The sequence below is a fragment of the Chelonia mydas genome, chromosome 8 (assembly GCF_015237465.2).
Source record: "Chelonia mydas isolate rCheMyd1 chromosome 8, rCheMyd1.pri.v2, whole genome shotgun sequence".
Lineage (NCBI taxonomy): Eukaryota > Metazoa > Chordata > Testudines > Cheloniidae > Chelonia > Chelonia mydas.
The window spans coordinates 86521794-86546783 of NC_057854.1; the positions used below are offsets into that span (position 1 = coordinate 86521794).

General features: G+C 40.5%; 1 protein-coding gene across 10 annotated transcripts in view; it reads left to right on the forward strand.

The window, feature by feature from the left end:
• Positions 1–24990, forward strand: part of GNG12 (G protein subunit gamma 12) — a 106885-nt gene that overhangs the window by 46301 nt on the left and 35594 nt on the right. For 5 of the 10 annotated variants that reach the window (XM_043521031.1, XM_043521027.1, XM_037907251.2 and 2 more), the window contains exons 2-3: positions 19884–19942; positions 22038–22166. The gene's annotated coding sequence lies outside the window, so the exon portion shown is untranslated. The other 5 variants (XM_043521028.1, XM_037907252.2, XM_043521029.1 and 2 more) reach the window with 4 other exon arrangements.

Genomic DNA, 24990 nt, shown 5'->3' on the forward strand with positions numbered 1-24990 from the left:
AAATTAGGATTTTTTTTTTAAAGTCAAATCGACAGGTTTTTTTGTTCTTTCTTTTTTTTTTTAAATGTTGAGTTAATGATTTCTCTCTCTCTCTCAAACCCCCCCCCATTTTGGTGAGGGGAAAAAATGAAAACAAATCAATTTAGTTTGGAAACTAACAGCATTCTTTTGGGATTTTCAGTTCAGCCATTGAACCAAAAATTGATTATTCAGTCCGCTCTAATCATGTTCTAATGTAATGGATATTTGCTTAGGCTATGTCTACACTACACAGCTTTTAGTGACATGGCTGTGTCGCTAAAGTCACGCCATGTAGCCGCCATTTGTCCGCTCTCCTGTCGACAAAAAACTTCCACCCCCATCAAGCGGCGTTTGTGTTGTCGGCAGGAGAGTGCTCCTGCCGACAACACCCTGTTCACACCAGCACTTGTCGCAGCAGAACTTTTGTCTTTTTTGGGGTTGGGGGTTGGGGGTGTTTGTGTTTTAACTTTCGGAAAGACACAAGTTTTGTTGCTCAGTTGCCAGTGTAGACATAGCCTTAGTAACATTACATCAATAGGTGATGATACTGTGTCCATGGGACAGAACACCACATATTGCTGCATGTTCCTGGCAGGAAAAATCAGTTTAGAAAGGGGGCTGTGGAGGGCTGCTGCTAGTCAGAACACAATTGTGCTACTTTGGTAGTGTATACTAGTATCAGATATATGTGTAGGTCAAGAATTTTGTCCCTGCTATTTAGATGTCAGCTAGGCTTGTTCTGTTTATACCATCTTTCTTTCCATCCCTTTTCCATATTTTTTTTAAAACTTGCAGTACAAACATTTCACTTTGACATGATTTAGTTTCAGGTTTAGTCATAAACTTGTTCTAAGCATTATTTTTTCACTCTGCTTAATGTACAACCGTTCTATCATACAACATCTCGTAAAAGTTGACAGTTAAAGTGAAGGGTGAGATCCTTGGATGTTTGGAGTTCCCTGCCCAATCGTCGTCTTGTAGTTTGTGACCCACCCTTGTTAAACAGGGAGTTGTAACACGTTAAATGAAGTCCTGCTGGATCTTGCATTCTTAATAGATAGTTATCTGTGAATGCTCATGCAGGTAGGTGTTCTTAGGAAAACACAGTGTCTGGAACAACTTTTCTCACTTGCATGGGTGGAGATTGGGCAGTTTGTATTGAGGCTCAAAGGCAACTGTAAATTTCATTTAACTATTTGAGATTAAATACTCACATGTAAGGCAAAATAACAAAGGTGAGTTATACTATTCCTAGTGTTGATATAGGATACAAACAATAAACCTTAATTAGCCTTTCACTGCTAGAAACTGTAGGGAGATGCGGGGGGAGCCACAATTCTTATGGTTCTAGAGGGATTGATTTCCTCTGAGCCAGATTCTGTTACCTTCACTCCTGCTGAGTAGCACCTTGCTCTGCAAGTAGTCCGATTGAATTGAATGGGACTGCTTGCAGAGTAAATTACTACTCAACATGAGTGAGGGTGTTCAAATCGGGTGTGAATGAGGAAATGTTAAACATACTGTAGGTCTTGGCTAAGTGGCAGTTTAGGGGATGTGGAGTCGTAACTGTCTGCAAGTATTTGAAGTATGTCAATACCAAGGAGGGAAAAGAATTGTTGATTATGATTCAAGGGGCTATAATTAGGAAAAACTGGGTAACAGTAAAAAGGGAAATTGTAGGCTGAATATCAGGTGGAATTTTATGACCATGAGACTTGTTGCTATGTAGAATAGTCATCCAGGGGAAGTGGTAGAAACCCTCCTTTTACAATTAAATTGAACAAAACCAGAAGAAAATGTATTGTACAATGCATAAGTGTTCTCGTGGGGAAGTATAAAAGTTATATCATCTAGTCTTACTCAATGACTCTTTCTATTTGATCCAGGTTAGCATTCATCTTTGTGCTTTAATAAAATGGCTGGAGCTAATTGCTTATAAATGAACACTAGTGCACTTCCACCATCCTCCATCAATTACATCAATTACATATTCATCTGAGAAGCCAAAACTGCTTTCCTGGTAGGGTATCTTATATTATGAGTATTTTTAGTGTGTGGTTAAGGCCCAGAACTGTACACCTCTTTGTATCTCCATTTCCTTTCCTGCAAATGAGACCTTCCTAACTCAAAGGAGCGTAGTGCAGCTTGGTTTGCTGATATTCATAGTGCATTGAGTTCCTGAGTGGAAGTCTCTCTAAAAGTGTAAAGTATCCTCTCTCTTTCTTCCTGGAGGTAATTTTTTTTTCCTTTTTTTAAAGTAACACTGTCAATATCTATAGACTTAAAGATGTAGCAATTTAAAAACATTCACTCCAATCAGAACCTCCTGATGTCTTACATATAATTATATTTCTTTTAAAAAGTATAAAAATTCTTTGGGTCTACAGCAACCAACACAGCCCCAATGTTGTGCCCAGTGTTCTCTGCATGAAAAAATAGAAGGCTTATGTTATCTTTCATCAAAAGATCTCAACGTGCACTAAATTTGTGAGGTGTATACGTTTTATTTTGTCCAATTTGAAGGTGGAGAAGCTGAGAGGTGGAGAAGTTTGGATTTGACCACAAGGTCACCCAGTGAGTCAGTTGCAAAGCCAAGGTTAGAATCCAAAATTACTCTGTTCTTTGCCAAAATAGGCAATGCTCCCTTCCTACACAGCATGCCACTACTACATATGTAGATTTAAAGGGTTGGATCCTTTAAAAATGGTGGTTGGCCTGCAACATCTAGATAAATAGTAGGTGGGAGGCGAGCAATGGTGCAGGGATTGGTTTCCAAAGTACTGTGTATTGTAGCTAATAGGTGAGTCAGGGGGAGAATGTGACTTGGTGGATAGTTGGTAGGCACTGGTGTGAACAAGTTAAATGGAGGCACTATTACTTGGCACTTAGTGTTTACAGGATCTTATCCTAAGGTGGAACAAACTATCATTTATTTATTTCCCGTTCATGACATCTTGCTTTGCAATCCTAGGCAGGAGACCATCAATCAAATTAGATGTTAGAAATTTTCTCTTTTTCTTTTTTTGCCAAATGCCTGTTTGTTTTTAAATTGTTTGTACATAGCAGACAGGAATTCAGTCATTTTAATCAATTGTAAATTTTTTTATTTATAAATTAAATGCTCTGTAGGAAGTCTCCAGAAATGTTTTCTGTAAACTGCCTATCCCTAATAGGATTTGTTTAGATTTCTGTTCTGTGTAGTTACGTTTTCATGCTTAAATTTTCTTAACAGTTGGTTGAATATACAGTTACGTGCTATTTGAACTGTCTGTGTTTATGAATTTAAATCCTTAAAACTGGCTCGTTGCTTTAAGTCATTAATCATTTCAATAAGTAATGAAGCTTTTCAGGAAGAAAATTTCCATTCTGTATTTTTTTTTTTAAAGTCAAGTTTACATAAACAGGAATTCACAATTCGTTAGACTTCAGTGTCTCAGTGGAATAAATGAAATTCTGTTGTAGAGCAGTCCATATCAGTTCGTAGATGGAAATGTTGACCATATTATTTCATCTGGAATGTATAGTAAGTCTAGAAAAGATATGGCAATTCATCTGTGGCTGCCATAATTCATTTCTGCTTTGAGTTTACTAAAACACAACAGAAATAATGGTGCAATCCTGCAACCTTTACTCAAGTTAATAAGCCTTACATGAGCAGTCCCATTGGCCTCACTTGGCCTACTCTCTTATGTAAATGGTGCAGAAGAGTAAATAATTTGCGTTGCATTGCAGCTGCTTTGTTCTCCTTTTTCTCTTAAGAAAAGGGAAGACTATAGAGGGATCTGCCCAAAGCGGCATATACCGTGTTAATAGCATAAGCCTGCTGAGCTGGATTTATCTACCTAAAAGAAAAAAATGACTGAGATAATGGACTATTGAGTTTACAGAGGCATAGTTAAAATAGATTGATGTGGCAGTAGTTTAGCATAAATTGGAAAACTTTGGATGCAGAGTTTTTAAAGAATCTTTGACTTGTCTTTCACAAAATAACTCTGCTTTCATATTTAAAGTATTGCACTTGTATAAACTAGCAAAAATACTTAAATGGGTTTTAGTAAGTATGTAATTTTAAAACATAAATATTAGGGCTCTGAAGCGATGAAAAAGATTAATCGTGCAATGAAAAAGATTAAGCGTGCGATGTTAATGGAATGCCATTTATTTAAATATTTTTGGGTGTTTTCTACTTTTTTAAATATATTGATTTCAGTTACAACACAAAAAGAAAAGGAGTACTTGTGGCACCTTAGAGACTAACCAATTTATTTGAGCATAAGCTTTCGTGAGCTACAGTCTCTAAGGTGCCACAAGTACTCCTTTTCTTTTTGCAAATACAGACTAACACGGCTGTTACTCTGAAACCTGTCAGTTACAACACAGAATACAAAGTGTATAGTGCTCACTTTATATATTTTTATTACAAATATTTGCACTGTAAAAAATAAAAGATAGTATTTTCAATTCACCTCATATCTTTTGTTTATCATTTTTACAGTGCAAATACTGCACTGAATTTTATGAAATCAGTAAAGAAACAAATGATATAAAGGAAGGCTAATGCTAAAGACACAATGTGCTTTATTCATTTATTTTGACAATTATAGTTATTTATAATACTTTAGGGCAGTGGTTCTCAAACTAGGGCCGCCACTTGTTCAGGGAAAGCCCCTGGTGGGCTGGGCCGGTTTGTTTACCTGCCGCGTCTGCAGGTTCGGCTCATCGCGGCTCCCACTGGCCGTGATTCGCCGCTCCAGGCCCATGGGGACTGCGGGGAGCGGCGAGGGCCAATGGATGTGCTGGCCGCCCTTCCTGCAGCCCCCATTGCCCTGGAGAGGTGAACCGCGGCCAGTGGGAGCCGCGATCGGCCGAACCTGCGGACGCGGCAGGTAAACAGCCCGGCCTGCCAGGGGCTTTCCCTGAACAAGCGGCGGCCCTAGTTTGAGAACCACTGCTTTAGGGTACATCTACACAGAAAAATAAATAAAACACTGCAGCAAGTCTCAGAGCCCTAGCATAAATATCTACACTGCTATTTTTAGCCCTGTGACCCTGAGTCAGTTGACGTGAACTCTGAGGGGTAGTTCTGACTGCAGCTAGACACCTGCGGCTGGCCTGTGCCAGCTGGCTCACGCTTGTGAGGCTCGGGCTCCGGGGCTGTTTAATTAAGTCCTAGAGCCCAGCCTGAACATCTACACCACAATTCAAGAGCCCCTGAGCCTGAGCCTGAATGTCTACACCACAACTAAACAGCTTGTTAGCCTGAGCCCCATGAGCCGAAGCAGCTGGCCCGGGCCAGCTGTGGGTTTTTAATTGCAGTGTAGACCTATCCTGACTTGGCACTACAGATATTTTTGCAGCGTAGACATACCTCTTGCATACCATTTTTAAATGATAGTGCAGGATAGTTCTTAAAGAGATAAAGATTTAGCAAAATAAGAATTCACTTAACCTCTTTATTATAGGGCTTGAAAATTTAACCTTCAGGCCAGTACACATTAGGTAAGTCTAGCCAGGGTGAAAAATACTTACGCTGCTATACACCCTGCAACTAATATATCAGTCAACTCTCTATTTAAAACATTAAAAAAGAAAACACTTGCTCTGTCCCTCTTGCTTTTGTTATGCCTGCTTTCCTTTCCTGTCTTGATGGCACTTTTTTTTTTCTTTAAGTTGGCCTCTTCCTTAAAACTGCCAACAAGGTTGACACGAGCTTGTCTTCACTAGAAAATTTGGCTGTACCAGGATACAATGTACAACTGATTTTGCTGTCAGTGTAGATGAGGATAAGTAGTGTTTAACACTTGACTCACAATCAAGAGACAATTTTAAGCATTGTTTGCCCCCATCGTGAATGAATGCAAAGTTAAGTTTACCATTGCAGTGTTGCCTGCTCTATTGACTTTGTCTGCGTCTTGTGATATTTGGTGTTTTTCTTAAAGCTACAGCTACTTCAACTAAGGGTCTGTCTACACTGGCAGAGTTACATCGCTGGCAGTTACAGCGCTTCTCAGAGAGCGCTGAAGGGAAACCGCTCTTGTGTGTTCACACTGTCGGCTGCCTGCACAATCGCATGTTCACACTTGCAACACTTGTAGCGGTATTTGGAGCAGTGCACTCTGGGCAGCTATCCCACAGAGCATCTCTTCCTCTTCTGCCGCTAAGAGTTGTGGGAAGGCGGAGGGTGTCGCGAGGCATCCTGGCTCCTGTCCCAGTGCCCTGGGATGCATTGCTTCGCATCCCAGCAATCCCTGTGCTTCCGTCCGCATTTGGCACCATCTTTCAACGGTTTGTGTACTGCGCGCTCTGCCTCTCTGGTTTGCAGGAATGGATCCCACACTGTTGACCAATAATGCTGCTCGGTCTCACTAACACATCATGAGTGGCAGTGGAGTTATTCCTTAAACTACAAAGGTAAGAGGAGTTCAACATTGATCTCTCCACATGTAGTAGCTATGACACGAGATTGCTTGCGGCATTCATGGAGGAGCTGACCACAGTGGAACGCTGCTTTTGGGCTCTGGAAACAAGCACTGAGTGGTGGGATCACATCGTGATGCACGTCTGTGATGACGAGCAGTGGCTGCAGAACTTCCAGATGAGGAAAGCCACATTCATGGGACTGTGTGATGAGCAAAATTTAGCAGAACACCTAACAGCATGAGGACTAAACTGAGGGGAGGGGGGCTATTGTCCAGGGACAAAGCTCAGGTGAGCAGCCATGGGTAGTTGGACTCATACCAAGATGCTCTCCCTGAGTCCTCTACATAGAGTCCTGTTTTGTAGCTTCTGACTAGCAGGTGTTGAATAAATTGATTCGAAACCCTTCCCTATGTGCAAACTTGGCTGCTGAAAAAAGAGAAAATGCTTATATTCCTATTTTCCTCCCTTCCACTTACTCCAGAAGTTCCTGGGTACAACATGGGTGGAGGGAAATAAAGAGAAATCTCTTCTTCCTCTCTGACTCCATTTTTAAGTCCTCCTTGCCAGTGAATTGATCCAGTGTCTGTCTCTGCTATTGCTCATAGCCTTCTTAAGGAGCAGCAGCATGAAATTCACTGCTCTGGGTGAAGGAGTCTTTTGTTCCCATTTTCCTTTCCTCCTTTTAAGTTTTTGTTTTTGTTTTAAACCAGTGCCCCCTCCATTTATTTGCATTGAGACCCTGGAGTCTGGTGTCTCTTGTTATGGGAAGGTGGTTTCTGCCATTAGGATGATCCAGTTGGCTGTCAGTCTGGGCATGAGGCATGTCATCCTGATGCCAAGTTAATGTGGTTTAAAATAACCCTGACCAGCCCTTTAAACCTGGTTCTGAAGTACCATATTGACGGGATGTGTGGCAGCAATTTGACTAATACAGACATGCAAGTAACAGAACAAGATAAATACTGGATTATATGATGTTTGCCACCACTTACAGTATTAAGTGTCTGTGTGGTGAGCCAGGTCACCTGAGGGTATCTTGCCCATGTACCACTAAATCTGGGGACACGGTAAGACTGTGGGGCCCAAAAATAGAAGGGAGGAGGCTGGGACATTACAGGGCCAACAGAAGTCCATGCCTGCGCCTCTGGGATCTGCATTGCCTCATTGCCCTAGAAGTTGCCCTAGATGATGTGCTGTTCAGGGGTCAGCCCCCTGTTGTGACCTGATAGTTTTTACTTGATTGGAAACAAGTCCTAGACACTGGAGTGCCTTTTTGTGAAGCAAACAGCTACAAATTCTGGAGAGGTGGATCCGTCTGGGACAGTTTTTAAAATGGCTAAGCTTTTGGGAGGTCCCTGAGTTGCTGGCTGTGGCAGCTGATGGAGCCATGCAGGCTCCTGGGGAACAGGTTTGTGCAGTGTCAGGTAGAAGCTGCATGCCTGGGGTTCCCAGTGGTGCCCTGCTTCCCCCAAGTGTGGTGAGTCTACTGGCTTCAGATCCTGCATTCCATGGTGGTGATACTGAGTCTCAGCCTCAGGCTGCTCCACTCCCTGCTCCTCTGAGGATGGATCTGATTGATGTGCCCACTACTTCTCCTATGCCTGGTCCCCTTTTGAACAATGGGGATGCTATTGCAGAAGCCTGATATTCTTCTGTGTTAGTGGAGTCCAAAGGAGATGAAGAAGATGATGATGTCTCTGACTTCTTGCTGGTCCCTGATGTCCTCACAAGTCAGCTGGACAGGAAGGGTGGTACAGCATGCAGGAGGTGAATGACTTTTGAGATGACACTAAAGGGAAAAGGGGAATTGAAGTTGAGGCCTGTTTCCCTGATCTGCAGTGCTTTGTTCATTTGGCCGCTCTTGTTCTGAGGGATACCTTATTTGGTAGCAGGAAACGTTTCCATTTCAAGAAGTTGGTAGGCAAGGTCAGAAAACATGCTGGGGACTGTTCAGGGCCTTAAAGCTCCCCTATGGCTCATGTATCTCTGGGTCGTCCCACTCTGACGTGTTTCCCTCTGCGCTCTATCTTTATCCTTCTAACTTCTATGGTGCTGCTCAGCCCTGGCTCTCTGAAATATTAATGGGTACCAGGGTGGTTGTTGAAGGGCACAAGTTCTTGAGTTTCTCTGATAAAACCTAGACAGTCTTTTTTGCAAGAGATTTGTTTGGATCCTGATGACCAGGAAGCTGTCTGAATGAAGGGGAAGCTTGTTTGAGCCGTGGCTCTGATGTCAGTGCTAGGGTGGCTGTACTTTTCTCCCAGAGTGCAGCTTTCCTTTGTGAAAGAGATTATGTAAAGTCAGATCCTCCAGATGGAGGTGTGTATTGGTGCTGTGGTGGTTAGTTTTTTACTGTCTGTGGCCCTAGTCTTGGGCAGGACCATGTTTCCTTTTTGCAGATACCCAGTTCCTGCTTGGCTCTGGTCCTGGATGCTATTATTGTCTGCAGGGGCGGGGATGATGACTTCATCTGTACTATATGTTGTTTTAGACAGGAGCCATCTGGAGCCACACCCTTCGCTGGCCAAGGAGCTGTATTGTCTCTTGTAGAACTTTGGGTTAGTGGATGACTGGAGGTTCTCTCACACCACTGTTAGGCAGTATTTTGGCTCAAAGGCCACCCCAACCACATCTCTGGGGCTAGACTGGATTGCTTTTATGCTGTAAAGTCCAGTATGATTGTTTGTTCAGTTCTGCTTGTCTCCCATTCACTTGGCTGATTGTCAGTGTTTCTCTGCCCTGTCCTGCCTATGCTTCCCGCTGGTGTTTTTATCACCAAATTGTTTCAGGACCTGAATTTCACCCAGGCGTTAACTGTTTTTTTGGGAACATTGGCAGCAGCAGAAGTCCTTAAGACAGTGGCAGAACATGAGAGGTCCAAATCCAATTGTTTTGCCAATGCTACACTCAGGCTGCTGTGAGGGCCTTGCGTCATGCTGAGTGCCCTGGGATGGGACACTGTGGATCTTCGTGACAGCCTTGAGGCTTTCATTTTTTATGAATTGACACTAGGAGTTCATTGGAGAGGTCCAAAACAAACCATTGTTTCTCTTGGAAGTACAGCAAGACTTCTTGGCAGAGTGAAAAGGACCAGTCATCCACTACATAACTGAGTGGCACAGGGCACATTTTCTTCCTTTTCTGTTTACCATTTCTGAAAATATATTAAAGAAGACCAGGGAGAAAACCCCTAACCAATCAAAAGGACCAAAATTTGAGCCTCCAGAGCACTTCCTGGAGGAGAACATTTCAGGGAGCTCTGGTTTGGGCCTATTTCCCTCATTTCTTTGGTTTGGAGAGGAAGACTGTGGACTGTCAGCAGATTCACTGTCTCCAGCTGCCCAGGCATATCTGACATCTGATTCTGTGGAAATCCAGAAAGCATCTGTGTCTTTCTGTGGTGCTTTGTACTCCCTTGAGTCCTGTGACATGTTGGCAATGGTGGAGCTGCACCACAGGTTGCCCTGTCTCGCTAGTGAGGAACAACAATGTCTGCAGCCCTTCTGTCCTTGCAGGAGCTCTATTGTGGTCCAGCAGCTCTCTACAGGCAGAGCCTTGGGAACAGATGAGATGTCGTCTAAATTTTATAAATATTTCTAGGATCTTATTGGTCCTGATATTTTCCTGGGTGGTTTCTGGAGTGCTGCCTGGGGGTGGAGCTGTCCCTCAGTTGTCACAGGGCAATAATTACCCTGCTGCCCAAGAAATGGGACCTTTATGATGTGTGGAACTGGAGACCTATTTTTCTTCTCTGTCCCAATTACAAGATCCTATTCTATCCTATTTGGATGCAGTGTTTCATTTTTTTCCTCAATTGTTCCCATTTGATTAATCTCTTTGGGTTTGTGTGGTAGCTTTTCAATGGCTAGGAACTGCTTTTCTTCAGACTTGAGTTTATTCTGGGAGTGCAATACACAGCCTGGGTTTTTTTGGTGTGTGGTGGTGTTACTGTATCAGGTCAAACTGGTCATTCTGAACTTTCCCAAGGACAAAGTGACAGGGATAAAGGGGCGTGAGGTACTGGAGTTGTTCTGCATGCTGATCGTTGCCTGCCTCTGGGTTTGTTACCTTTTTATAAGCTCACTTTGAAGTCTGGATATGTTTTGATTGACCAGATGTATTAATAATGTCTTGAGCAAACTTGATTCTGGTGTCGCTATAGTGATCCATGTGTAATGTTTGTTCGGCGTGGGTTTATTGCTATTTATTCCTTTCTTTATGTATATTTAATGTATTTAATGACATTTTGAATATATTTAAATGTTTTTTTTACAGTGAATAAAGGTGTTATTCACATCTCTCCTACCCTTCCCGTGCCCCAGACCTAAAGACCTTCCTGAATCCTGACAAACATTTTTTGGAAACTGATATATGGAGATTAAACTGATACATCTGCACAAAACATTTTGGTTTCAGTGAAAACCTATTTTGCTGAAATGACAATGTTCTGACTGGCTCTAAGTTCTGAATAGGCACAGAACCTGCCAGAGGTCTTTCTCACTGCTGCAGTATATGTGCAGATTTTGGAAAAGAGCACTGCATTGGTTCACACTCACTTAACATTTGGAAGGTTTTGTTCTTTGCCATAAGTGCTAGGAACTTAATTAAAAAAACAATATAAGCTTTCATTTTTTATGAATTGACACTAGGAGTTCATGGGAGAGGTCCGAAACAAGCCATTGTTTCTCTTGGAAGTACAGCAAGACTTCTTGGCAGAGTGAAAATGACCAGTCATCAACTACATAACTGAGTGGCACAGGGCACATGTTCTTCCTTTTCTTTTAAACATTTCTGAAAACATATTAAAGAAGACCGGGGGAAAAACCCCTAACCAATCAAAAGGACATAAATGTTGTGGTTGGAATGTGTCCTTCAACCCATGTAAATTTGTTGTATCAACTATCTGATGCCACATCACAGTGAGAACTAGGGTGGCTGCATGAGCTAGAAAGGCAGAGCAGAAATGCCAAAATCTTCTCATACTGATTTCTAATGTTAAGTACCACGTTATCTATGTACCATTTACTTTTGTTGGTCACTCCTATCAGTTAATCGTGCTAAGAAACATATCCATTAGTACCAGGTTGATGTTGCCCAAGGGTGCAGAAATAATGGCAAAGGAGCAGAACAAGTGGTTACTTGGAGATCATAGCAAATGGACTCCATTCATGAGATATAAATACTGTCCTTTTGTACTCTGTGCACATGGACTAACAAAATAAAAAAGCAAACTATATGGAATGGCTCTGTGAGAGAGACTTCAGTGTGTAAAGTCTCTTATTACTTCAGCCTTTGCTACACAGTTTCTCAGTGTTCTCTAGTATTTTCTGTAACAACAGCTGAACTGTGTGATGAATTCTAAGTTATGGCACAATGAGAAGTAAAGATGGCTCCAAACTCCAGATCTGAACATCTTTGAATTTTGGGAAGTTTCAGATCCATGTCAAAACTTTGAAGCTTAGATTCCTCTTTAACTGGAACTTTTAAGAACCACAGGCCTATTCAGGTAAACTTTACTTGAATGGGCCTGTGGTTCTTAAAAGGAATCTAAGCTTCAAAGTTTTGACATGGACCTGAAATTTCCCAAAATTCAAAGGTGTTCAGATCTGGAGTTGGCGCCATCTTTAATTCTCATTGTGCCATAACTTAGAATTCATCACACAGTTCAGCTGTTGTTACAGAAAATACTAGAGAACACTGAGAAACTGTGTGGCAAAAATATATATTAATTATACACATTAATGAGTTTTAAGCAAATAATCAGAGCCTTTCTTACTATGCATTCTCTACAATCTGCATAAAAATGAGCACTCAAAATCCACTCACTTATTAGTAGCATACTTCCAAGGTGAGTGCCGTCTACTTCTGCACAAAAATCTATATTATTTATTATATAGGTATTTAAATACTTGTCCAAAATATATGAGAGACTCTGCAGGAGGAAAAAGAGTGGTGTTTCAGATTTTTGTGGAGGGCAGTGGAAAGTATGAGACAAGCATTATACTGGTTGCTAGTCTAATGGAAATACTTGATACCTAAATTGCTTTTTTGAATGTTCACAGCAGTGTACAGACTTTTACTAGTCTTTACAATATTCCAGTGAGATAGGAAAGTATATACCTTCATTTTATAGGTGAAGAAATTGGGAAATAGAAGTATTACATGAATTGATTATGTTTATACAGTAGATCAGTGACAGACCATGATTTGTTTGAGCTCCTGGGTCCCAAGCCTGTGCTCATTCCTGTAGATTATGTTCTCACCTTCTTACTATCTCTGATAAAGAAGAGTAATGTGGGTTGGTTTTTTGTTTTGTTTTTTTTTAAAGTTTTTGAGGTTTTTTAAGTCTCCAGTATTATTAAAATATTAAACAGGCAAGCTGCTTTTTTGACAGTGTGACAGAGAGCCGAAGTTTAAAAATTGCTTGATCATTTTCAAGCACTGGAATGAGCCTTCATAAACGTTGTTAGGTAAATTCTATTTCTAACCAAAAACAAAAAAAGGCTTTGGTTTATTTCACAGTTAAATGAACAACTAGAAAATTAATCAACATTTTTAAAACTAGGAGCTCTACTTTACAATTGTTTTGAAAGGCTTTAGATTTCCGTTGCTTGCAAATGGTAAAGCCGATTCTCTGACTATATGCTGCATTGACAGATTTCAGCCACCTTTTGGGATTGGCACTGAAATGGCAGCCCCCAGTGAGTAGAAAAGCAGCCCCCATACTAAAGAAGCATTGGGTATTTATAATAGCTGTTTGGAACATGTTTTTAAAAATACCTTCATGACTTACTAAATATTTATTTAAGTATCTGTTGTGTTATGACTAAATCATTATAGATTTCCCATTAGTTGTCACTGCTTTGGAAGTGTTTTAAGCTAAACTGGAAAGAGGCACTCTTATTCTGGAATAAGAGAATCCACATATGGAGTTATTCTGGAATAGTTATTTTGTATTAAATTCACACCTCCTTTATTCCAGATTTAGCTTTCATGTGTAGACATGCCCTTACTACCTATGTTGATGTCTCTCTGTAATTTTGCCTCAAATGGTTTTTATGCAGCTGTACTGTAATTTGTATATTTGCTTTTTAAAATTACTCTGGGCTACAATAATTCCCTCTGTTCCTGCAAATGAAGGGAACCTCAGTCAGATGGATCTGTTATGAAGGACAGAAAAGGGGAGAGAAATTTCAGGATTCTTCTTGAAATTGTTCCATTGACAGCGGGACTTGCCTATGGATCTCCATAGATACACTGAGCCCCTCAGAGCTTATGCACAGCTACTCTGCTGGCTCATCCTCCTATAACCCATGTTGCTATCAGGTAACTTTCCCCACCAGCTGCTCAGTAGCAGCCCCAGAGAGGCCCAGAAAGAGTTAACATGGTTTGAAGCAACATGTACTCCTATTCATATAGTCACAGGATCAGCAGAAGCAGAGGATGTGGAAAGTGGGTGTTTCCTTTCGCTGCCCTCCCCCAAATCCTGGAGTACCAAGTCTCAGAACTGTAGAGGAGAGCTTCTACTATGCCAGTGGAAGAGAGGGTGTGGTGGTGTCAATCTTACAGCACCATTGCCTCATTTCCTGCCCGCTATATGTGGGCTTATTCTAAAAGCTTCACAAGCAAATCTTGATGGGGCTGCGGGGGAGCTTTATTAGGGGAGTTCTGCCCTGCTTTCTACATCACAGTTGTACTAGTAGTGGTTTTTAATCACTGGTTGATTTGATAGGAACTTTGAATTATTACATTTTTGGAGTGGAAAATGGCCATTAATATATGGCAGAGTTTATTTGTATGTTCATTTAAACTGAAAATTCTCTAGCATGCTCATTATTCAAAATATATATGGCAACTTGTGTAGCTAAACTCTCTCAGTTCATACTACCTGTTATGTGATTTGGATACGCCAGATTAATTCCTGAAGTATCTGTTTCTTTGTCATTACATTAGTGATTTCCTTTGTTTTTCCTCAGATGTCAGAAAGCAGGTTATATACATATATATATATATATATATATATAATATGTGTGTATATATGTATATATATATATATAGTGCTTTTTTTATATCCTTAATGTTTTAAAAGACTGTTCAGTGTCTGTGACTGTGTAGACAGAAGCACGTATGTATAACCTTTCTTTTTTCCTTACAGGTTTTACTATTTTACGTAATATAAAATTAGACATTGCACAGACATCTAGGGTAAAAGCATCATAAAAGCTTTGTTTTATGCAACACAGCTATTGCGTGTATTTCAGGGAAGAATAAAAGTGGCATTATTTTTTGTGCCTTTGCTTGCTAAAGATTTGAAGCAGAAGCCCAGGAGAGAGAGAGTACAAGTGACTTGCTGCAATTCAGCAATCTTTGGGGGGGTGAGGGGGTTGGATTTTTTTTTTTTTTTTTTTTTACTGCAAACAGTAATTTTGAATTTTACTAGTCAGTTTTTTGCCTTCAATACTGAATTAATGGCATTTTTTGTTGTTCTTTGTTAATTATATTGGGCTATATTATACCCCCACCCCCAGGGAGATGGAACCCCTAAGGTGGGAACACCAAGAGCCCAGGAATCTCAGCAAGCTTTTGTGCACACACAGCTTTGGGTGATTATTCCCTCTTCAGGAAGAAGGTTTTGGGGGCTATGAGGCAGAAGTATTCCAAACATCACAGATCTAGGGTCTCTGCCCAGAGGCTCAGCCCCTCTGCATTTTTCCAGGCTCCCTTTTAGGGATTTTCTGACTCATTTTACTCTTCTTAACTCTTCTGCTCACTTCATCAGAGAGAATGAGTAGCAGGACCATTAGTTTTTACAGTTGAGTATGTAAGGCTGTGTCTACACTACAGACCTTACAGCGGCAATACCAGTTGTAAGGTCTGCTGTGTAGCCGCTCTATGCCAACAGGAGAGAGCTCACCCACTGGCATAATTAAGCCACCCCCAACGAGCAGTGGTAGCTATGTCGGTGGGAGATGCTGTCCATACCAGCACTTTTGTCAACAAAACCTTTGTCAGTCAGGGGTGTGTTTTTGTTTTTTCCTCCACGCCCTGACCGACAAAAGTTTTGCTGACAGAAGTGCTAGTGTAGACAAAGCCTAAGTCTTTAAAAGTTTGCTTTAAAATGTATCTTGCTCTCACAAGTATACACAATTAAGTGTCAGTTTATTGAGTAAAAAGGATTCAAGCAAGAGAAACAGTTGGTCTATTACATTCTAAATCTTTCTAAATCTAAACCTTTTCATCTTTAACGTTAGCATTATATTTCATTTTTTTTTAAATGCCAGCAGGAGGGAGTTATGTATCTTTTTTTAATTTAACAGTCAGTACTTACGCATCATTCTACTTCTGATGTGCTGGAAACTTGTTTTACATTTCGTGCACAGCAATAAGTGTAAATCTTTAGCTAATTATATGAGCCATGGCTCTGCTCCAGCTCTCCAATGGCACTGGCACAGGCTTCTTGTTTTAATTGCAAAAAATTCAGTGAGTTCCCCAGATCCAATGGCTTCTTTCAGTTCTGGTAATGAATAATCTGTTGCTCATCTACATTTTCAATGTAATAGTCACCAAGTGTGTATAGTATACATCCTGTGTTTTTTGATGGAGGGCATCTACCTTAGGCTATAAAGGGTTATCTATGAAAAAGCTCTTTTTTTACACTTTGTACACGCTTAAGTGAAGACGCTTCTACGCCAACAGGAGATCTCCTATTGGCGTATTCAATTCACCCCATGAGAGGCAGTAGCTATGTCTATGGGAGAATGTTTCCCAATGACATAGTGCTGACTACACCAGGGGTTAGGTCGGCATAACTATGTGCTCAGGGCTGTGAATTTTTCACACTTCTGAATGACGTAGTTATAGCGATCCAAGCCTGTCGTGCAGAGCTGGCCTAAGAAGAGGATAACATATCAGTACTGATTATAAATACAGGTATAAATTTATATACATAAATTGCAGTATATGGCTGGTACTGAAAGATATCTTGAAGCACATTACAATTAACTGTGGGGAAAATAACATTTATTTTTTTACAGAACAATTTCAATAAATGTTACTGAAAAAGTACTAATTATGCCTGGCCCTGAATGCATAACTTCTGGGATCAAATCAATACGGGCTTTAAGAATCAATGAAAATGTTATTTGTAACCTGTTTTTGTAATATAGCCCTCGTTAGTAAAAGTTACATTACTTTTTGTATTTGACCACTCTCTCTTATCCAAAGTATTATCGACAAGGTATGAAAGTGCCACATTAGTCTTCAGTTAATTTGACACCCAGGTTTGTTTACCCAAATAAAGAAAAGATCTAGTCACTCCTGTGATGGTGCACAGCTTTTTCTTTTATTTTCAATTGAGGCCTCAGCTAAATTATGCTTCTGAACCATACCTGATCCCATTACCTTTCTTTCATGCACAACAACTTTATTAAATCACAATCTCCCAGGGGCTGTGATTAAGTCTTAGTTTTAAGTTTAAATCAATAAATCTTCAGTGAAGCAAACATTTGAGATTGATGTTAAATACAATATCAGGTAATCATACCTGAAATTCACCATTCTTGCAGTAGTGAACATTGGTTGCAATGAGAGCCAATGAATCTTAGATCTCCCAGACTCTGAGAGCTCTTTTCTGGGATCATGGGACTTTAGAGGAAACTGGGACTGTAAGGGCATGTCTAAACTGCAATAAAACACCTGTGGCTGGCCTATGTCAGCGGGCTTAGGGGCCTCTGGCTGCAACGCTATAAAATTACAGTACAGATGTCTGGACTTGGGCTGGAGCTTGAGCTCTGGGAGCCTCCCCCCTCACAGGGTCCCACTACCCAGGCTTGGCTGGAGCCCAGACATTAACACTGCAATTTTATAGCCCCGCAGCCCCATGAGCTCGCTATATGGGCCAGCTGCAGGTGTCTTATTACAGTATAGACATACCCTAAGACTTTGTCTACAGTCCAGCGTTTCTCAAATATGGCTGCATGTGGCCACTAGGGGCTTTTTGTGTGGCCACAGATTCCTGGGCAATGATGGGGATGGGTGCAAAGCAGTGGTAACAAACATACAAATATCACTTTTCACAGAAACAGACTTGCTAGCTAGCAAGTCTTTAAAATAAATAAAAAAAAAAGCATAAGCAACAACAACAAAAAAAGCCAAGAACGTGCAAAGCACACTTGTTTCTGTTCTGTTTAGGTCCAGTAAAGAATAGAGACCACTGTACGTTATTTTTATTGAGTCTGCAATAAAAACCTACATAAATAAATTATGATTTGGACTTGTATATGTGCATATTTATTTGTTTTTTTTCTCCTAAAGTTAATTAAGTATTTTAGGAAAAATGGTCAGAATGGCCACCAGCAAGAGTTGGTGGCTGCACTCTGAGGCCACCAAAATTTTTCTTTTGCGATCCCCTGGTTTAGGCTAGGATTTAAGGAAACGTTGTCAGAAGGTGTTAGCCAGCACCTTCTAATGAACACATTTGAAAGTCTCTAGCATAGACAAAGCATTGCATACTCTTAATATGGGTTAAAATGGCATTAAAGCTTAGGTTCCCTACTTCAACCTGACCGGTTTAGCATGTGTTACAGGCAGCCTGACTTGTTTACACTAGGCAGCTAAAATGTGATCGCTAACACCGTCTAACAATGTACCTTTAAATCCTAGGCTAGGCAAAGCCAGTAAACCTTCCACCTTCACTAGGAGCTCAGCTTTGGGAGCAGTGAGCTTCAGAAAGGGAAAATTTTTATGCAACTAAAAATTATGATTTCCTTAAAACGTTGATAGAGGGTTACGACGACTACTACTACTCTGAAAGAAAAAAAAAAAGCAATAGCGAGTGCAGCAACTTGCCAAAAACATGACACCAAAAGCAAAGGGGGAAAAATTATACCCATGATCCTTAGTTATGATGTGAGAAAACAAATATATAAAACACTCTAAAAAGGTTTCTCTCCCAGTTATTTAAATCCTGGTTTTCTCACTGATGATGCCTGAAACCAAACTTTCCCTCTTCCCTGGGGTGCCCGAAACCGACCTTTCCCTCTTCCATTGCTTGTGCACAGAGGTTTATTGGCTCTGCTCTGATAGTGCAGAAAAATTATTTCTAGACTTCTAGCTAGAAGTGTTTCTACTCTGTTATAGCATACACTTTTATTGTGCACTTGTGCATTTTTCTTTGATTTAAAAGTAACCTCTCGCAAAATGAAAAATGAATATAATTTTTTGTTCTAAACATTAAACCATATCAAAATCTTTTAGCCAAAAGCTTAAATTTTTTGCTAATTTTTATCATATTTAAAGTGAGACAGAATATGTAAAATATCAATAATTGTGGTAGGGGAGTGAGCAGCTTGATTGTTGCTGAAGGCCTGATGCTGGGAGGGGCTGAGCCTCTCTTTACAGTCAGGCTCAATAGTCAATAAACAGGAGCAGGAGCAGGAACAGGGATGAAATCCTGACCACACTGTAGTGAATGGGCGTTTGGCTATTGACTTCAGTGGGGGCCAGGGTTTCCGACACTGAGGCTACGTGTACAACACAGAAACTATGCTTGCATAGCTGTGTTGGCTTATCCCCTAATATAGATGCAATGTACACCCACAGAAGGACTATTCCTGCCAGTGTAGGAACATCCCTGCCTCAAACAATGTTAGCTACCTTGACAGAAGGTCAACAGAGCTGTCTCTACACAGTTTTGTGAGCATAGGTGTCAGACAGGGGTGTGACTTTTTTCACAACCCTGACTGATGTAGCTATGCCAATATAACTTTTAAAAGTAGACCAAGCTCCAGCTGACTTTTCAAAGAGGCATGGGTTCAGATCGTTTTTCAGAATGATCGAAGTACTATTATTTTTTATTATTGCTCTAGTGTCTCCTATATGCTAGGCACTTCCCAGACACAAGGTGCTGTTCCTGCCCCTTAGAGCTCTCGGTTGGAAAAGACAAGGGAAGTGTGAAGAGTTGGGAGATGGATAAAATATACAAAGGATTATTTGTCAAGTAGATACCAAGTATGCTCACTGACCCCCTATCTAGCCATTATCTGCTGGCTAGATAAATCTGTTCTGGTTTCTTGTAGTTTAACCGTCGAAGGTGGTCTGGAGGGGAGACGTAAAACTGTTCCTCTTGGCGGCTTCTCTGGGAACTTCCTGATTTTTTTTTCATTTTTTTTCACGCGTCTTTGGGAAAACTTCCTATGCTGTGGCCATAGCCGCTGCTGGGTTTATGCTTTGGGAGGTGAAAGCAGTGTGTGGGGATTTTTTTTTTTTTTTTTTGAATTTTTATTTTGCTTGTTTTTTTTTTGTTTGTTTGTTTTTTGCCTGTATATAAGGAAACTTTAGAAATATTGTAGTCTTCTTGTAATAAGAAATGTCAGCGTTCGATTCTAATCTTTGGCTTTCTTATACTGTGGGTATAGCTGTATTTTAATTTTACTGTGTTACAGATTTACTACACTAATTAAACCTGAACAAGCTGGGACAAGCGGAAAGACTGCTTGTCTAGGTAAGTGTTCAGCACACACCCTTTTCTGTCTTTGATTGCAAAATATAAAAAGGCATGATATTCAATTTCGCAAACCAAGTTGCCTTAATTTTACTCTGGAGTAAAATCAATAAAATCAGCATTTATATTTGGCTCTGAATTTGAACATTCTTGTTGCTCTGGAATAGTTTGCATATCCTACTTGGCTGGGAGGCAGTAGTAGCGACTGAATCTCTTTTTATTATGAAGAACCTACTAAACAAATTAAATGTATTGGATGGTCATTCTTTCCTCGTATTTTCTATACTTTTATCTTCTCTGTTTTCTCCATTTTCTTCTGTTCCTTTCTCTTCTGTCTTTTCCCTTGCTTCAACCTTTTTCAGTTTCCTTCCTTAGTTATTCCCTTATATCTTCCCCCTGAAAAATATCCTCTCACACATCCACTCTCAATCTTTTTTCTCCCTTTTGCTCTGCCACAATCGTCCCTAATGCCCAGCAACAGTCCAGTGCTTACAAGGTGCAGGAGAGGTGGTGCAGGGGAGGTGAACAGAAGCATGGATGGCACTTCCAAGTCTAGGTCAGTAACTGCCTGCGTATGGTAGCATGACAGCCAAACTTCCTGTAGACTTGCCACTTGCAGCAGCGCTCAGAGTCTCAGACTCTGCTCACATCTGATTGTACAGCCCTGTCTGTGCTATGGAAAATTTCTAAAAACTTTCCACGATAATTAACACTTGTTTAGCTTCACTGGTGTTAGCATGTTAGGAGACTTCGTATAGATGTCAAGTATCAGGGGGTAGCTGTGTTAGTCTGTATCCACAAAAACAACAAGGACACTTCAGAAGTGGGATTTTTACCCATGAAAGCTTATGCTCAAATAAATCTGTTAGTCTTTAAGGTGCCACCGGTCTCCTTGTTGATTTTTTGGTATAGATGGGCTGCTGGCATCTTTAACATAACTCTTTTCAGAGCAGCTCTAATCAGCACTTGTTTGTTAATAATAATTAATAATAAAAGAATCAGCAGCAACTGGTATCCCATCCATACTAAGACTTCCAGAGATGCTAACACTAGTGGCGCTGAACAGATATCAGCAATGATGGGAAACTTTAAGAAGATTTCCTATGTCTGAGGAAGAGCTGGCTCATAAGGTTGCTGATTGTGAGATTTAATTGAGTGGGGATATGATCATTCGGTAAATCTGTGGATGGTCCCTGAGGTGCACACATGCTTCCTAGTTCACTATCAGTTCCAAATAATTATTATCAGTTCCAAAAATTCAGTTATCCGTCAAGTCTACTGGGGGTTACAAAAATCAAGACTAAACAATGTCTTCTGTAAAACTGACAGGGACTTTGTCAGTTTTCAGGGATACTTGGTTGCCCATTTATTTATAAAACCCTGAAACTGTGTGGTGTTAATTCACATAAGTACAGGGTGGGTGTGATCATGGTGGACAAGAGTCAGTTTGTTTGATTTTCCTGCGGGGAAATGGGTAGGCAGAAGATGGCAAATGATTTTTATGGGCATTTATATCAGGATACTATCTTGTGTGAAATCAAGCACTCAGATAATACTGTGATGGAGGCCATATAAAAACCTAGATACATTACACATTATGGACCATACCTCCAAAATCAATTTGGTGGCTGTTTTGGGGAGGTGGATGAGGGAGAGCAAGAGAGCACGCGCAGAAGCAGGCATGTCAGACATCTGATCAATGCCAGTTCACCTTGAATAAAAATGTAGTGACCTGGACTATACTTCATTTTTCTGTGTGCTGCTCTGATGCATGAATTTCAGGAAACAATGTCCCTGCTCCAGTGTTTTTAATTGTAATTTCCAAGCGTCATCTGCTGCTTTGGATGGGGTTCTCGCAAGCTGACAAATGATGCTCCTTCTGGCTTGTTCATTCAGTTTACTGGCAGTCTGTCAGTTGCAGATGACTTCTTGATTTGTATCTGCTAAAATAAATTGATTTTGTTTAACAGTCTTGAAATACCACACTTCTTTCTATATGGGTTTCTCTTCCTTGTCACAGAACCAATAAAATTCGAGTACTCTACAAATAGCCTCCTGTCAACCCTTTCAAGTGGATGTTATCCCTGTTTTACAGGTTAAAGAATTTGCCCAAGGTAACACCCCACTGTGTGGCGGAGCTGGAAACCAAACACAGATCTCCTGACTCCTACTCCTGACTCCTGTGTTTTGACCACAGGACCATCTCTGCCCTACATGCTGTAAGGTAAGCTATTTTTGATAGACTAATTTATAAAGAAAAGTTGTTTATAGTTACTTTTAGATGATTGGAAAACTTTCCAGTTGTAGACTAAGCCGACAGCACCATCTGGAGGGTAATTGGTATGTCCCTTAGAGAGAGATTTAGAGAAATCTCACTACAGTTTGAGGAATACGAATTGTTCTTATAAATGACATTTTGTTGATATTACCTGAATGAGATAATTTTGAGTGGTTTCAAAGTAACTAGGTCTAGGGTCAACTTTCACTTTGATACTTTCATTTACTTGTAATGGTCTGAGTTTTGGGAATGTGATCAGTAAAAATGGAGGGGGAAAAAGACCTAATATTCTCCACTGTTCGCATCTCTACCAATCAGTTATGCTTGACAGAATTGCACATGCCATTCATCCCCAAGACATGGTAAAGGAGAGCTTGACCTTAAAAAGCCTAAATCACAGAAGTAGCTCCATTAGTCAGTGGGACTACTTGCATAAGAACTACTCTTGGGAGTAAGGCTTTGAAGAATCCAGTCCTTAACTGAGTATCCAGTATGATGAATCCAGTTGAGAAAATTGGAAGTAAATGCCTTATGCTTTCATTCACTTCCTTACACCTTAGTAGGGTTTTTTATGCTATACAGGAATACAGCCAAACTAAAAGACACTGGTAAAAATGGTGTTTTTTTTTTTTTTTAAATGTACTCACTCTGAATAATCTCTTGAAAGCAATAATCTGAAATCTGTTTCCTTATAAAAAGGGATCTCTTTCACCGTGCACATGCACTGAACTGATGAATGACTTTGAAAAAGTCACTGTACCTCTGTGTTCCTCAGATTTTTCAATCTATAACATGGGGAGAATGATACTTTTCCTTCATAAGTGTTTTGAGATCCACAAATGAAAAGTGCGATACAAGAGTTAAGTCTTGTTGTACTATTTATTATGGAAGTGATTGTGAAATGTATTAATATACATCAGAATCTAAGCAAGACAGAAATGGAGTATTCCAGTCCCATGCTTAAACCATTAACTTCAACTCTCTCTTGTAGAAAACCATCTCTTGGTGCATTTATTTCAGTTTCACATTGCATACTGAAATATACAGTCTTTTATACTGACTCCACTGCAAGCCCTAGCGTAGGCGCTGTGTCAGGGTGGGATCATAGCATGCAGTGTGGTAGATTCTAGGCAGCACTGGGGCCCTTAAGACAACCAGGGAGGCTTCTGAAACTTAGGCCCCAAGGGCTGTCTTAAATTAGTCTCTAGGACCTCTGTCCCCCAAAACAGTTCAGGATCAGGAGGGCAGAAGGCCACCTTAACTATTTCCTTCCCCTGGGCTGCATGTTCTGGCACAGCACAGAATCTCACCCTTAAGATCCATTGTGCTAGGAGCTGTACATTCATATAACAGACAGTCCCGTCTCAAATAGCTCATAATCTCAGTGATTGTAAGGCATCTTTTTTTTTTATCCATGTTTTATTTTAGCATCATGTCCTGTATTTCTCGATGAGGACAAAACTTTAAGATTTCTTCTCAACATACAGTTTTTCTTACACTAATCTCTTTAATGTAACTCAAAATTAAAAATATAAAACAAAGGACTACAAATTCCAGAGTATCAATTTTGTTGATAGTCTGATACATCTGACTTATTTGCTGTCCACTAGGTGTCACTCTTGTTCTAATATTAGAAGGGCAATGAAAACCCTTGCGTTCACAAGAAAGTGAAAGAAGTAGAGGCCTATGTAAGAGATAAATTAAGTAAGTCTTAGGATTTTCTGTCTGGATTCATAATTAGAAATGAGGCTAGCTATGTGACAGCTGAGCAAGCCTGAATCTGATGTTCAACTTTGAAATAACAGAGGTTTCTTTGAGAGGATGCAAGAGGTCTGTTAGCTGGGGAGTCATCATTATCAAAGGTTTCAGAGTAGCAGCTGTGTTAGTCTGTGTTCGCAAAAAGGAAAGGAGTACTTGTGGCACCTTAGAGACTAACCAATTTATCTGAGCATAAGTTTTCGTGAGCTACAGCTCACTTCATCGGATGCATAAGGATCACTCTCCTTACAATGTGTATGATAAACACCCATTTTTTCATGGTCTGTGTGTATATAAATCTCCTCACTGTATTTTCTACTTTATGCATCCGATGAAGTGAGCTGTAGCTCACAAAAGCTTATGCTCAGATAAATTGGTTAGTCTCTAAGGTGCCACAAGTACTCCTTATCATTATCAAACGTGCATAGCCTAGGAAGGACTGTTACACTAATGACAGCGACTACAGTGGATGGTGTCACGCCAGGTGTGTGGTGAAGTTGCCAGATAGGAGTCAATCCTATGAATTCATGAATCTCTGGGGTGGCCCTGTGGGTGGCACCAGGAGGTGTCAGAGCATGCACCACTTCATGTGTTGATGGAGAGTGTGAAAGCATAGTATGCTGGGGTATTTTTGTCCATCCTGGAAACATGGCTGAAGAGCAAGCAACGCTGCTTTTGGATATAATGAGGGCTTGAAGAAAGGCCGGATATTTGCAAAACTGACATTTCACACAAAGTCAAACTACTTTATGCTCAGGATTTAGTGCTGACAGCACATATGGAATACCTCTAGCTGCTCCAAGTGTGCTTGTAGGAACTGTGACACTGGAAGACCAGATTTCAGCTTATGCCAGGGCTCACTGAACATTGACAAATGTATAGCTGGAAATCAGTCTGGCTCAGCTGTGTGTGAGTACTGTTAAAATAGATTTTAGAGTTATAAGTATGTGTTTAGTCTTTATGAAATGCTTGTAGGATGCTGTATGTAGTTATCTTACCTTATAACCTGGGA